We start from the raw sequence: 13,636 nt of genomic DNA on the forward strand, positions 1-13,636 counted from the left end.
CGACTTTTGTTCTCACAACTAACGTTTTTCACAACTAACACAAATTTTCAAGGAGCAAAAGCAAAGATCCAATCAATTCGAAGAATAACGGACAGTCTAGTGTGTATAAATGTACGTGGGCTTCTGTGCATGTAGCATGTGCACTATATATGCGTTTACAGTACGCTGAGCTGCATTCTCTCCTCTGACTTCGCTCCATCTCCCTCTCTCTCTCTCTTTTCTTCGCGCACGCGCGAACTTGTGTTGCATCCGAGCTTCGAATGTATTTCTATATGCCTGTGTAAGGATCATATATATATACGTGTGTGTACGACTGCGAGACGACGCAACATGCGAAAGATAGAGAGAAAAAGAGTCGAACGCGCGCAGGTATACACATATCCGGCGCGTTCATACAGGTATTCGAAAGCAGCGCGCCTCCCGAACACTACATAGCACACGATGCTCTCGAGCCCAAACTTGCGACGATAATGTACATACATGTCGAGAGAGCGAAGAAAATAGGTATATAGGGAATAGGTAACGTCCGATTTGTTCGATTCTCCCTTTCTGCAGAGAGAGAGAGAGAGAGACACACACATTGAGCTTGCAGTGTAGCACCTGTGTGTACTCAGCGTTCAGAGCTCGGACGAAAAGTAGGCTATGGCAGCGCTTCGTATATACATGTATATATAAAATCTCTCTCTCTCGGATGGAAGTTTTTTGTCGGCGAAATAGCTGTGCGCGCAAAGCGCGACACAAAGCGAGAGTACAAAGGTGCATTCGAATTTTCCCCGAGTACATAATAATAATCTTATCTTACTTCGTTTTTTTTCTTCGAAAGATCGAAACATGTCCTATCTCGCGGGTAGTTGAAACGAAAATTCGAAATACTTAATCGTATACTCTGCGAGAACGAGCTTATTTTGAGGAATTTTTTGAATAGATATATAAACCTTTGTCTACAAAGTATGCATATATATCGTGGAGCTTCGCGGCGTAGGTATGCACGAGTCGTGACCCTATACATCGATCGATATATCGTCCAATAGTGTCTGTCTGCCCGATTGTGTGGGTGTTATGTTATACGAGAGGCAGTAATGTATGCAACGTCTACAACTGTCTATATTACTCGACATTGTATCTATATGCTCACCCTCACTCCCCCTCGTTTTACAACTATACGGCTAATACTTCATCGGCTCGACGCGTCGAATGATCCATGATGCGCGTGCAGCTATAATACATTACACGACTTTTTTTTCTCTTCCCTATAGAAGCCTATCGATGTACCCGAGCTCGTCACATAATTATTACCTCGCGTGTTGAAGTATATTACGAGCCACGGAGTTCAATTACATGATACGTATAGATCAGGTACACGTGAATAATCGAACTGCACAAATGGATCTCGTTATTTTTTTTACTTTTTGTTTTTTATAATCAACGTCTATTGCAGTAATTAGACGCGTCACGTCTATCTCATGTCACGTGGCCACTCGTACACGTCAGCCACGACGCTAATTTTCATAGAAAAAAGGGGAGAGGATTTTTACGCACGTACCGTTCATACAGATTAGCCGCATCCGAGCTTTGTGAATTTCGCGATTCATCCACGGGCAAATTATTTTATCGCACGTGATTTTGTTTTGCGCACGCATAACAGCGTACCGATGCAATCTGTCCGACAGAATACAGAGTTTTTCTACTTGCCATCGCAATGTATAAATATTCGAACTCGATTTGCCGCCTCGCAGTCGAGGCGTATGTGTATATCTTCGTCGTAGCTAAAACGAAAGAGTCCCCTTTTCCCACTGGGTATTCGAATCTCGAATTTTAATCTAAAAAGTTCTCTCGCTCTTTATTCCTTTACCCCTAATCGAATACGAAAATTTTTCACATCTTGTGTAGAATGGTGTTGCAATCATCTTGGTACCGTTTTCGTACGGTCCAGGTTCGATTATGTTGGGTTTACCGATCGCCTAATTGCGCAGTGGATGGATAGTGCGTGCAACCGAGAATCACCGACTGGGAAGCGAAATTATTGATTGATTAATTCATTCTAGTGTTCAAATTTGCACCGATCTTTTGGCTGTGTGATAATAAAAATATTTTTTTATTTTTTTGCTGTCTCGTCAAATTTATCTTTAAGCTATTATGTATGATATGTTCGATGAACAAATTGTTAAACATACCTTCCATGAGAAGTACTAAAAATTGATCAATCAAAGGTAATTACTTGTGTCGTTTAATATAATTTGATGATTACTATAATAATTTAATTAGTCAAATTACTTATTGGATTCCACGTTTAAATCTATTATTTATAGATCGTCATAGACATCACTTCGCAAAACAATCAATTAGAATAAAGTTTGAAATATATAAACGTAAGTCGCCGACAGTTGTAACACTAAAAATCCATATAACTTGCTAAATTGATGGAGAATTAATACAATACATCATGATATAATTGAAAATTGACATAAAAAACATTAAGAAACTAAAACTTAGTATCCCACAGGTAAATTATAATGATAATAACAATAAAAAATAGAAATAAATATCTTTGAATTAATTTACTTTGTTCACTTTGAAGCGATAAGTCCCAGAACTGGCTTCCATTCACCGCACGTGTCCACGCGTGAGCTCTCCTGCACATATGTACGCAGTTCGCATGCGGTATGTGAAGCGGCATTAGCGCAAAACACAGAGTGCGCCGCCAAGAGATTCGCTCAACTATTCCAGAGAATATACCTATACCCGTTGAAGTGGACTTTCAATCAAAGCTTTCGCCCGCACACAGTGCCGCAAACTTTTTCCGATCCTCTCACCTTTTTCTGTTCTCGTTTAATTTACTTACTCGAGAGAGAAGGACAAAAAGGAAGAGAGTTATGCACTTCTACAAAACTCATGTCCTACGTGATTTTAAACCTATTTGTATAAATCGCGCACCGTCTACATCTTTCTCTTATCGTAATTGCGGCGAGTTCATCCTTACGGTTGTTGTTATTTTAGATATTGTCCACGAAAAAGAAAATGTTAAACACGATAAAAGCTGAGTTCGGTTTTCCCTGCACGTACATACACACATGTAGAAACTTTTTTTGAAGGGAAATTCATTACACGAATTATCTCTATCCCACAAAGAAACCAATACATTACTTCAATAAAATACAAAGTTTATTTACCTCAATGCCCACAACGTTACATATATACAATATGCGATCGCTTAATTGAATTTATCGATCGCTAAAAGTATCTAAACAAGCGTCAAAGCAAAACAATAATGTTGTTGGATGCAATTACGATAACTAATATCAAAATTGGATGGAACAAATAACAAAAAATAAAGTAAAATAAATAATAAAATAAATAAAACAAGCATGTCTTCGGAACTAGTTTATATGTATACGGAAGCAAATATCCGATGCAGAAGATGATAATCCGATCGATCTAACGCGGAGCTGTCCCTGCTCTGCCCACGTACGTGTGTGAAGGTGTGCGAGGGAGTGTGGGCGGAGAGATCCGTCAACATCGAAATTGCTTATGTATCGAGTAAATATTTACCGTGTAACCGAAATTTGCGGCAGGAAGATTAGCGAGGAGAGTATACACGTAGTTATAAATAGGATATGCCTCGAGGCCAAAGGGAAGATGAATTTTTGCCTCGGCCTGCTGCTCCTGTCGCTACTTTGAATTTTAACCTCGTTATAAAGCCCTTATAGTACCGAGTTGACATCTTATACTGATAATTGTCACAGAAGTTTGATGATTTTATAATTTTACAAACGGGACCAATCGCTTCCGGCTGTGTATAGTTTTATTAAAATTATGCGATTGTTCGCGTCGAGCGATGCAAATGAGGGCCGAGTCACGGCGCACTCACTACTCAAGAGTGTAGCAAAAACAGTTTTTATTCTACGCGGCAATACGATCTTTTCCTTCACAGCGTCTCTCGAAATTACCCCTCGAGGGCTACGAGATATCATTTCGCTTACGGAGCTCGTAAATATAAGTTCAGCGATCGAATGATCGATCGTTAACGAAGGATAAAAAATAAAAAAAATGTTGTCCTTCGCGACTCGCGAACAAAGAGCCTGGGTCGCATTGTACGACATAAAGACGCCAATAAAATTCAATGAGATCGTATTTCTCGGTTCTCGATTTCTGTGTGTACGCCCGAGCGCGGTTTGAAAAATCACTCTCTTTTTCCGAACTCGCGTGTACATAGGAATGCTCCGCCTCGGGGGTTGGTGCGGGGTAACGCAATTTCGAGCTTTCAAAACTATTGTACGACCCGCGCGCGTGCGAGAATCGTTTTCGGGGGTGCGCCTCGTAAAAGAAAAGCATAATATATACGAGCATATATATAACAGAATACGGACGATCAATTTAATACCGTAAAGCCACCGTCTCGTGTAACGCGCAGCTCTCTTCGTTTTGCACTCGCTTATAAGCCGAGAGCGCGTCGAGTGATATATTGCAGCATTATGCGCGCGGGGTACGGCTGCAGCTTAACTAAGCTCTGGTTAACAAGAAGCTCGCTCGCAAGCGCGCGAACTTTTTGCTTAGCTCGCGCGTATCAGGCTCGAACACGTATAAGAATTAGCACTAATTAGCCCCGAGAGTAGCAGCAGCAGCAGCAGCAGCAGTAGTAGCAGCTCGACGAGAAGCAGCGTCGCGCGCCGCAATTTAACGAAACATTTTTCATAATTCATGCACTATATAGAACACCCAGCGACGTGCGGGGGAGTTGCGTACGAAGCCTGAGGGGAGAGAAAAGATCTCTGGGTTTGCTCGAAAAGTTCTTGCTTATTGCAACAAACGTGCCTTCGGTAATCACTGGGACAAAGCACAAACTCGAGAGGTAGCTGTGATAATATATGCTAATTGCAAAACATTTTGAAATTGGAGAAAGGCATACGAACAATTAATAAAAAAATCATTAAATCATTTTCAATATCGCAAAACAGCTGGACCGTTAATTGCAATACTGGTAGTTGAATCAGGAAATTGCTGCTGTGCTTGCTGCGTCTGTGCAATTTTTTGAGTTCGAGTCAAGTCAGGAAGATTCGAGTACTCGAGTTTTTTCGGGTACTCAAATTTTTTCGAGTAATTGAGTTTTTCGAGTACTCGCAATATAATTAAGTTTCAAGTAAATAAATGATGAATTAACAGTCTTTAGACCACAGCTCCCTTTGTGTGTACATGCTTATAAGTGTGATGAAGTGTGGTACTATTAAATTATTTTCTTCTTCCAGTCCAATCTACTGCGAATATTACACTTATAAGCATGTACAAACAAAGGGAGGGGTCTAGAGACTATTAATTTATCATTTATTTACTAAAAACTTAAATATATTGCAAGTACTCGAAAAACTCGATTATTCGAAAAAATTCGAGTACCCGAAAAAACTCGAGAACTCGACTCGAACTCGACGAGTCAAGTTTTTTCGACTACTCGCACAGCCCTATTTTGAACTGAATTTGTATGAAAGCACTTAGGTAGATTTGTATTCAAATATAGTGATAAAGAATAAAAGGTAGGATTATAAGCTTTTTTTATTAATCGAACACATTGAAAGTTACTTACATTGTTGTACATTGTTGTACATGAGAACCTCGACCAAAAGAAATGGGAAAGAAAAAGAGAGCACTGAACACTTTACTATTGGGACCCATTTATATTTATACTTAAGGAGGCTCTACACATAATACGAAAGATCATCCAACAAGATAAAACTTATATCAATCGATTTGTTAGATCTTCAAAATAAGATTCCAAAAAAAAACATGTGGTTGACGAACAAGTTTGTAAATGGCTATTTTAACACGGGCTCTTATGGGACGCGGTCTTTTTTTTGTTTATAACTTATTTAAAAGACCAACCATCTTAATGAAAAATATATTTTCTGAAAGAGAAAGTTCCAAGCTTTCAATTGGTATTTTAAAAATTACCCCTTACTGAACTAACTAATGAGTAATTAAACAAAATGTGCGTAAAATCATTGATTTCGAATAGTGCTAGCAGTTGTCTGCCTAATGCGAGAAAGAGACAGACAGACGCCTCGCTGTACTATTGTTATGATACTGTGTAGAGCCTTCCTAACAGTGCCATCAGAAAATTTAAATTTATTAAAAATAAAATTATAAAAAAAATATTAGAGCAGAGTAATTAATTTTATCGGTGATATTTTAGCGTGAAAGAGTTTTCTCCAGATGCTTCATTCATTGAAAATATTTGTCAAATTACTGATGAGAAGCCAGATCCTAACAAAATCAAAATCCTACCATTTCTGCGAGAAAATTCAGTACGTGTTCATAATTGTACGTAATGTGTTATAGTAGTTATTTTTTGAAATTAATAACGTTTTAGAAATAGTCTGAGAATACGAAAACGTCAATCCCAATAATATTTTTAAGCAGTTAAGAAGATGGAGGATTATAATTATTTTTATAATTATTATTATTAGAATAATAATTCTCCAAATTGCTTGATGGATATAAAATATAGCAATGGTTATAAAATTTAAAACATCATTAAAATAGACTCTGCTGATGAAGTTAAACTAGAAATTACTACTACAAATTTAAATTTTGATTGTTATTTTGGTGAACAAAATAAAAAAAAATCCTAAAAAGTTTAATAACAATCATACCCTCGAATCACACGTCGATGAAGTGCACAACAATTAAATCTATACTGTTATCTTATTATAAAGAAAAAATTTTGAAGTTTCGCAAAAGTTATTAAAATTATAAAGAAAAATAAAGCACATCATTAATTGAAGGCTAATAAAAGGTTGAACTTTTCGGGTAATTTTTTTTTTATCAGTGACGAAGATATTAAGGCTCTTGGCACGACTTGGCATCTATATTTCGCTTAAAATGAATAATTATAACGCTGGATTTAAAGTTGAAAAATCAGATGTGTATCGATGCATCATTTGTCATTACAAAAACGATGAAAAAAAAAATGAAATTTCAATGAATGATATAAATCACGATAAAAATTCTTGAGTTTATCAGGAAGTTTTCGATTTCAGTCCTGCAGAAAAAGACTCGCACGCTCGCACGTTTATAAATTTGAAAATAATAAAATTCACTTTCACGTGCACCATTCCACGAGAGAGTTTTCATATAGATTTAAAAAAATAAAGGAATAAAGGTTAAGTCGATCGAAAACGTGTACACTGTACACACTCGTACGCGTTTTAGAGAGAAAAAGAGCTATTATTGTCGTACGAAAAAATCTAGCAACGATCTAAAACCTATCCACTATATTCTTGACAGATGGTCAACGAGAAATAAAAGCTCGCGGGAAGCTCGACTGGCGCGCATAATCCCCAGATATAAACAGAGCTTTGAAACAATGTTTTGCAACAGGCTTGAAGAGCGAGAACGCGAGATAGACTAAAGGTCAGGTCGTGAAGCCGGCCCAGCTCGACTCGCAAACATTGACGAAGCATTAGTTTTTTGGCTGCATGTGTCCACTCAGTTTTCTCTTGCTCGCTTATGTATTGTGCAGATACTTCATCGTACTAACCGAGAAGGATTTTTCATTTTTCACTGAAATAAGGATTTTTTTCATATACATGTTTATTGGATTAAATACAGCAAGACGTACAGGCGTCTTTTTTACCCGAATGCATAGCACGTGTGTGCAAGGTTTCTTTTAAGCGATATCCTGAATTTCGTGCGTTGCTTTAAAATCCTCATCAATTTCTTTCACTTGGATTGTATAATCTACGAATCGAAGCGAGTCCACGACGACTCTTTTTTCTCCTCTTCTCAGTTACTTCTGCAAACTTATATCGATCGACCAACCACGTTTGGCAATTACACATGCCTGAAAAAACTTGTATAGATCCTTTTCAAAGCAGTACATTTTTTACGAATTAAACTATGCACACTCCAGTGTGCAGTTTTAATCCCAAGAGAGAAAATTTTAACTCCACGCAAAATATCGACGATCCAACCCAATCTCACGTGTGCTTTTTGTACAATATGTTTTTAGAAAGGAAAAAAGAACGAGTGGAATTTTAATTCCTGTAAAATTGGATATTTGCATTTTAATTGATGACTTTGAGGGGCTGCTTTATTCGATTTTCATTAGATGTAAATTGTTCTCTCTCTCTCAAACGCGTGCTCGACTTCATATTTTACGCTTATTAAACTCTGATAAAACCTTTGTCGACGGTTATAGGGCAAGAAAAAGCCCCCCGAAACCAGCTTATAACTACTTAATAGAATAATTAGCGTATTTTAATTAATGCATCAAGCTCTCTCGCGTGCTAGCACGTGGTTCTTGCACGGATAGATCAACAACAAAAAAAGTAAAGAAAGAAAATTGGCGGCCGTTCAAACGAAGCGTAACACAGAGAGCAAAGAAAACTTTTGTAATTGTTTCGAAATGCAAACTTTGAAGGAGTAGCAATGTAAAATATAAAGTTTGATCAAAGCTTTGTGTGTGCGCACTTTCTCTCTTTTTCTCTATCTCTTTTTCGTCAGATAATGCATTAAATCAACTGCATAAATGCTTCTAGCATTCCGAAGTTCTGCACTGTGGAAAAAAAAGATTTACACCTTTTTAACTCTTGATTATATTCGGCTTGGAAAAACAAACGACATATTTCGATTTGCTTAATTAGCACGAGGAAAATTACTTTCAAATTTCGATTTCAAATATGACAACTACATCCGTGAACGAGTTTCGGCGTGTGGTAGCGCTCATAGACATTTCAGCGCACATTTCTCAAATAATAAATTTTCTCTTTTTTTATTCAGTCGGTCGATGCCATAGAAAGAAAGATAAACATAAAAAGACTCTCGCATATACACATAGAGAATAAAAAAAAATGAGAGAGAAAAAAAGAACGTCGCTGATATTTTTGACTCAACGCTGATTTTATCAATAACAAATCAACGAGGACAAGCCCCCGAGCGAAAATCGAAAACTAGTCGAACGAGAGAGCCGCTGTTATGTACTGTATAGGTATGTAATATTCGTATATCGTGCCGTTGGTTTATTCGCATCTTATCGGCCGCATGTGCTGTATTTTATATATGAAAAGTCGCGGCAAAAGATATTAATTCGAACGAGATCCGAGCATGCGACCAAAGGTAAGCATATTTTTCGTCGATCAAATTTTCGGATTATCAAAGCGAATCGACGCTATTTTAAAATTATAAAAATGAAAAGAGAATTAGGACGATTGTGTATGATGAAAGGGAATTTAATTATCTGAAAAAGACCTGTTAATCCATTTTATGCATATCTTGGAATTTTAATGTTTTAATTTTTAAAGTGTAGAAGAAAGTAAAATTTTCATTGCAATTAGCTTAGCGAGTGACGGCACCACTTACAAATATTAAATCTCATGCAAGATCGGAAATTTCAATGGCCAGATACAATTATTTACACGTCAATTATTTACAAAAAAATCAATTGAATTTTACAGCATTCATCGAAAATGATCGAGAAATTCTTTTTTGAAAGCATTGAGCTCGTGTAGAAAATATCTCGAAGGGTTTCCAGTATAAGGAGAAAGATTCTATTTAACCTATAATAAAGCTCATATCAGGAATGGTACAAAATGACTTAGAAAAAAAATCAAAAGGCATATTCGAACGTAAAATTTTTTAACTTAAAGAACGAGCTTTGCTCTTTAACGGACAGCTTAAAAATCTACAAAATCTCTATTGGGATCTGACATCATGACGTCAGGATGGCAAGATGGCCGCCGTAAAATGCCAAATTGCATTGACACTATTGGACTGCGGCGGGTTTTTTTGCATTGCATTTGATTTTGGGGTTGTGTTTTGTACCAATGGTTTAGAATTAAGCAATGCTGCTTTTGAAAGATGATATTTATAATTATGGGGGTGTTAATAAAATGCAGCGCAAATATATCGAGGAGGAGAAAGTTTTCAAGACAAGCCACATTATACAGTGTGGACGAACTCTTAAGGGCTCAAAGGGGGCTTAAATAATTATATATTTCTATTTATAGTATTAAGCTGAAAAAGTGAAAAAAAAATTTTTTCAGAAAACAGGCATAAGAGCCTTTTTCAATACCCCATTTGAAAGTACTTTGTCCAGTTAAATACTTACAAACACTTAAATTAACTTGTATCAGCCTATGACCTTTCAGCGATGAGCATTGAGGATATCTAAGCTGTTTGTCGTAAGATTTTAAGTGATGGCATGACATGACTAACAAGGAGACCACATGAGATGCGGGTCACCAAATATCCTGAAAATTTTTTTCTGGTCTCCTGGTACCTTATAATGAAGCCCACTATGCTTAGGTTGATCCAATGAGCCTTAGGGCCCACTATAAAAATTATTTTCTAATTTATTAAAAAATCTTTCTGATTTTCTAACCCGTAACAGGACATCTTAAACGAAAAATTGCAAAATGTACAAGTCTTAAAATAAGTCAAAGAATACATTTGAATTTTTTCAGAATTTTTGAAACCTACTATCACTTATTTTCAAAGGTCTCTGAAATTCTTAAGAAAAAAGTAAAAACGCGTTAAATTTGGGCCTTTGAAAATAGGTGATAGCAGGTTTCAAAAATTCTGAAAAAATTCAAATGTATTCTTTAACTAATTCTAAGACTTGTACGTTGTACAATTTTCCGTTTAATATGTCCTATTACGAGTTAGAAAATTACAAAGATTTTTCAATAAACTAGAAAATGATTTTTAAAATGGGCCCTAAGGCCCATTGGATCAAACTAAGCATAGGGGGCTTTATTATTAATTTTTCAGAACATTTGGTGACCCGCATCTCATGTGGTCTCCTTGTAAGTTCTATGTCATTTCATTTTCTTTGATGGATCATTATCCATCAACGCAACCTCAAGCTAAGCATAAGATCAACTTTGACTACTTCCACATACAATTTAAGGAGATCTGGACCCCATGTTTTTATCGACCGAGACATGTAAAGTTTCTTTTATTATTAACTTTTTCTGTAATTCGAATTTCGACAAATGGCTTAGATATCCTCGATGCTCATAGCTGAAGGGTCATAGGCTGATACAAGTTAATTTAAGTGTTTGTAAGTATTTAACTGGACAAAGTACTTTCAAATAGGGTATTGAAAAAGGCTCTTATGCCTGTTTTCTGAAAAAATTTTTTTTCACTTTTTCAGCTTAACCGATATCGTAACTATTGGACTTTTAAGTCTACACCCCATATGGACGCAAAAAAAACGTGTTAGACCTATAGAGCAAGTCTGTTTCGACTCGAAAATTCGGATCAAATCAAATTTTTTTTCAAAAAAATCGTGTTTTTTATTGTTTAATTGTTCATAACTTTTACACATCAACTTTTTTGACAATTCTGATACCGGATTCGAAAAGTTCATATAATTTTACGTCAGTTATGACTATTCTGACATTTCTCACATAATTTTTTCACAGAGTTTACAGCGAATGAAAAAATAACTAAAATTTCGTCCGTTTGGCCCGAAACGGGTTAATACTATAAATAGAAATGGGTCAAAATAATACTTTTTTACAAAACCGTGCGCACGTATGTCACCGATTTTGACGCGCTTTTGGTATGTTATAGTACATGGTATATAGGTCCCAAAAACAAAATTTTAGACCCCCTCCCCCCTCCTACCCCCCACTTCCGGTATAAATGTCCATTTTCGATCTATATTTTTTCTGAGGACATGAAGTAATTAAAAACCGCTGCTAATGTATTGGCAAGTAGCTTCCTCATATTTTTTTTTAACTTTGAAATAGTAGTATTGTCTTTTCACATTCTTTTTATAATTGTAATCTAATTTTTTTCCAATATTATTGAAGTTATATTTTTAACTAATATTATAACCGAAAAGTAAACGCAGGGAAAATTCGAAAGTAACGCATTTATGCAATTTTTCTACATATAGTTAATTTTGGCCTGTTAAGGGCTAATAGGGGGCTTAATTATTTATCATTTTTCAATTACAGTATTAGGCTGTAAAAGTAAAAAAAATGTTTTTTTTCAATAACACAAATGATAACCCTTTTCAATAGCCTATGGCCGAGGCGAAGCCGAGGCCGATAAACACGTGCTCTGGGGCTTTATTTTTTCGCGGCATAGGCCTGTATACTATTTTTCATACACAGTGGCCCGAAAATCGCTCTTCCCGCTTTGCGCAGCGGCAGGGAAGTAGTCACATTCGGGCCACTGGTATGAAAACAAAATTTTATGCAATAGTAAGCGAAAAATACTTTTTTCACGCGTAAAATCACTTTTTCCGAAATTCATCGATGTATAATATATTAATACTCGCAGCTCTCTCTCTCTCTCTCGCTCTCTCTCTCTCTTTCCCTTTCTGATTCTAGTCTTTCTCGCCGCACGGGGCGAATTTCGGTGAACTATGCAGAAACTATTAGGCCCTCGCGCTCGCGAGTTTGCATCCAATCTCTTGACTCTCGGCACGCAGTTGATGAAAGTTTCTCGCCGCACATGCAGCCGCCGAAAACTTTATACCGTCATGTTTTATTCAAGCGTCGTATATTATTAAATTTCACGCATCGACAGTACCCCCCCCCCCCCCCCCCCCCCNCCCCCCCCCCTCTTCTCCTCTTAAAACGATATTCTTGATATCGCGTGCCCACTGACACGAAAGGCAATGAGGAAACGTGCGTTACGTATACATATACGCTTTTTGTCCGATATCGATCGTTAAGAAACGAAGAAGAGCACCATTGACGAGTAAGGAGCTCGCGAGCCGTTTCTCAATGAAATTATGCAATCTCTTCATCCTGACACGGTTGAATCGACGGCAGTCCTCGTTCGTAACACAATTGGCGGATTATAATTTGCGTACTACGAAATTTAATTGTACGCGCGCCACCTGCAACAGCCCCCTCGATAATGCGTCCGAACGCGAGACTTTAATGTCCATAATTAATCATTAAATCGCTTCAGTATGCGCGATGAAAATCTTACAGCGAAAATAAAAAAACTTTTGCTGTAGCGAGCTATTAATTGTGCTTTTAAAACTTAGCTCCAATACATAAATTCCTCAAACTTCATGGTAAGAAACAATTTTGACGATTATTTGAAAGCTATATAGTCGAGTCGTTCGCGACTTGAATCGTTCGAAAATTGAATCCTATTTTATCGTTTTTATTACGGACGTTGTAAGACGAAGCTGAACTCAAATACATATACATTCCGTTAAAACACAAGAGCTTTGATAACACTCTTCGGTACAAAAAAAAAGAAACACGAGCTGTACAATAACTAATAATATCAAGGTTCACTCGAAAGATGAAGCGAAAAAAAGTTCCAGAAGAAGCGCAGAGTCGCTGCCGCTGCTGCTGTTGGCTTTTGATTGATTATACACGCACGCATACTGTCTCGGATGGCTCGTACCGATATATATCTCTCAATCTCTCGTCGACGTGTTCGCGCCGTCTGCGTGCATGAGCTTTCGTCGCAGTGCTGCTGCTGCACACGCATTGGATGCACATTCGGCTGCGTGCCGAGATCGGTGTCAGAGAGCAGAGCTCCATTCGTATCGATAACTGTCCGACTTTTTTCTTCCTCTACTACTTCGTCCCTTTATTTTATTTTCTTTTTACTTTTTTTTCCTTTTTTTTTCTTTCATCGATCCTAGATACGGACCAAAAGTAAAGTC

This window comes from Trichogramma pretiosum, unplaced genomic scaffold (genome assembly GCF_000599845.2).
Source record: "Trichogramma pretiosum strain Unisexual culture from Peru unplaced genomic scaffold, Tpre_2.0 scaffold6, whole genome shotgun sequence".
NCBI classification, from domain to species: Eukaryota; Metazoa; Arthropoda; class Insecta; order Hymenoptera; family Trichogrammatidae; genus Trichogramma; species Trichogramma pretiosum.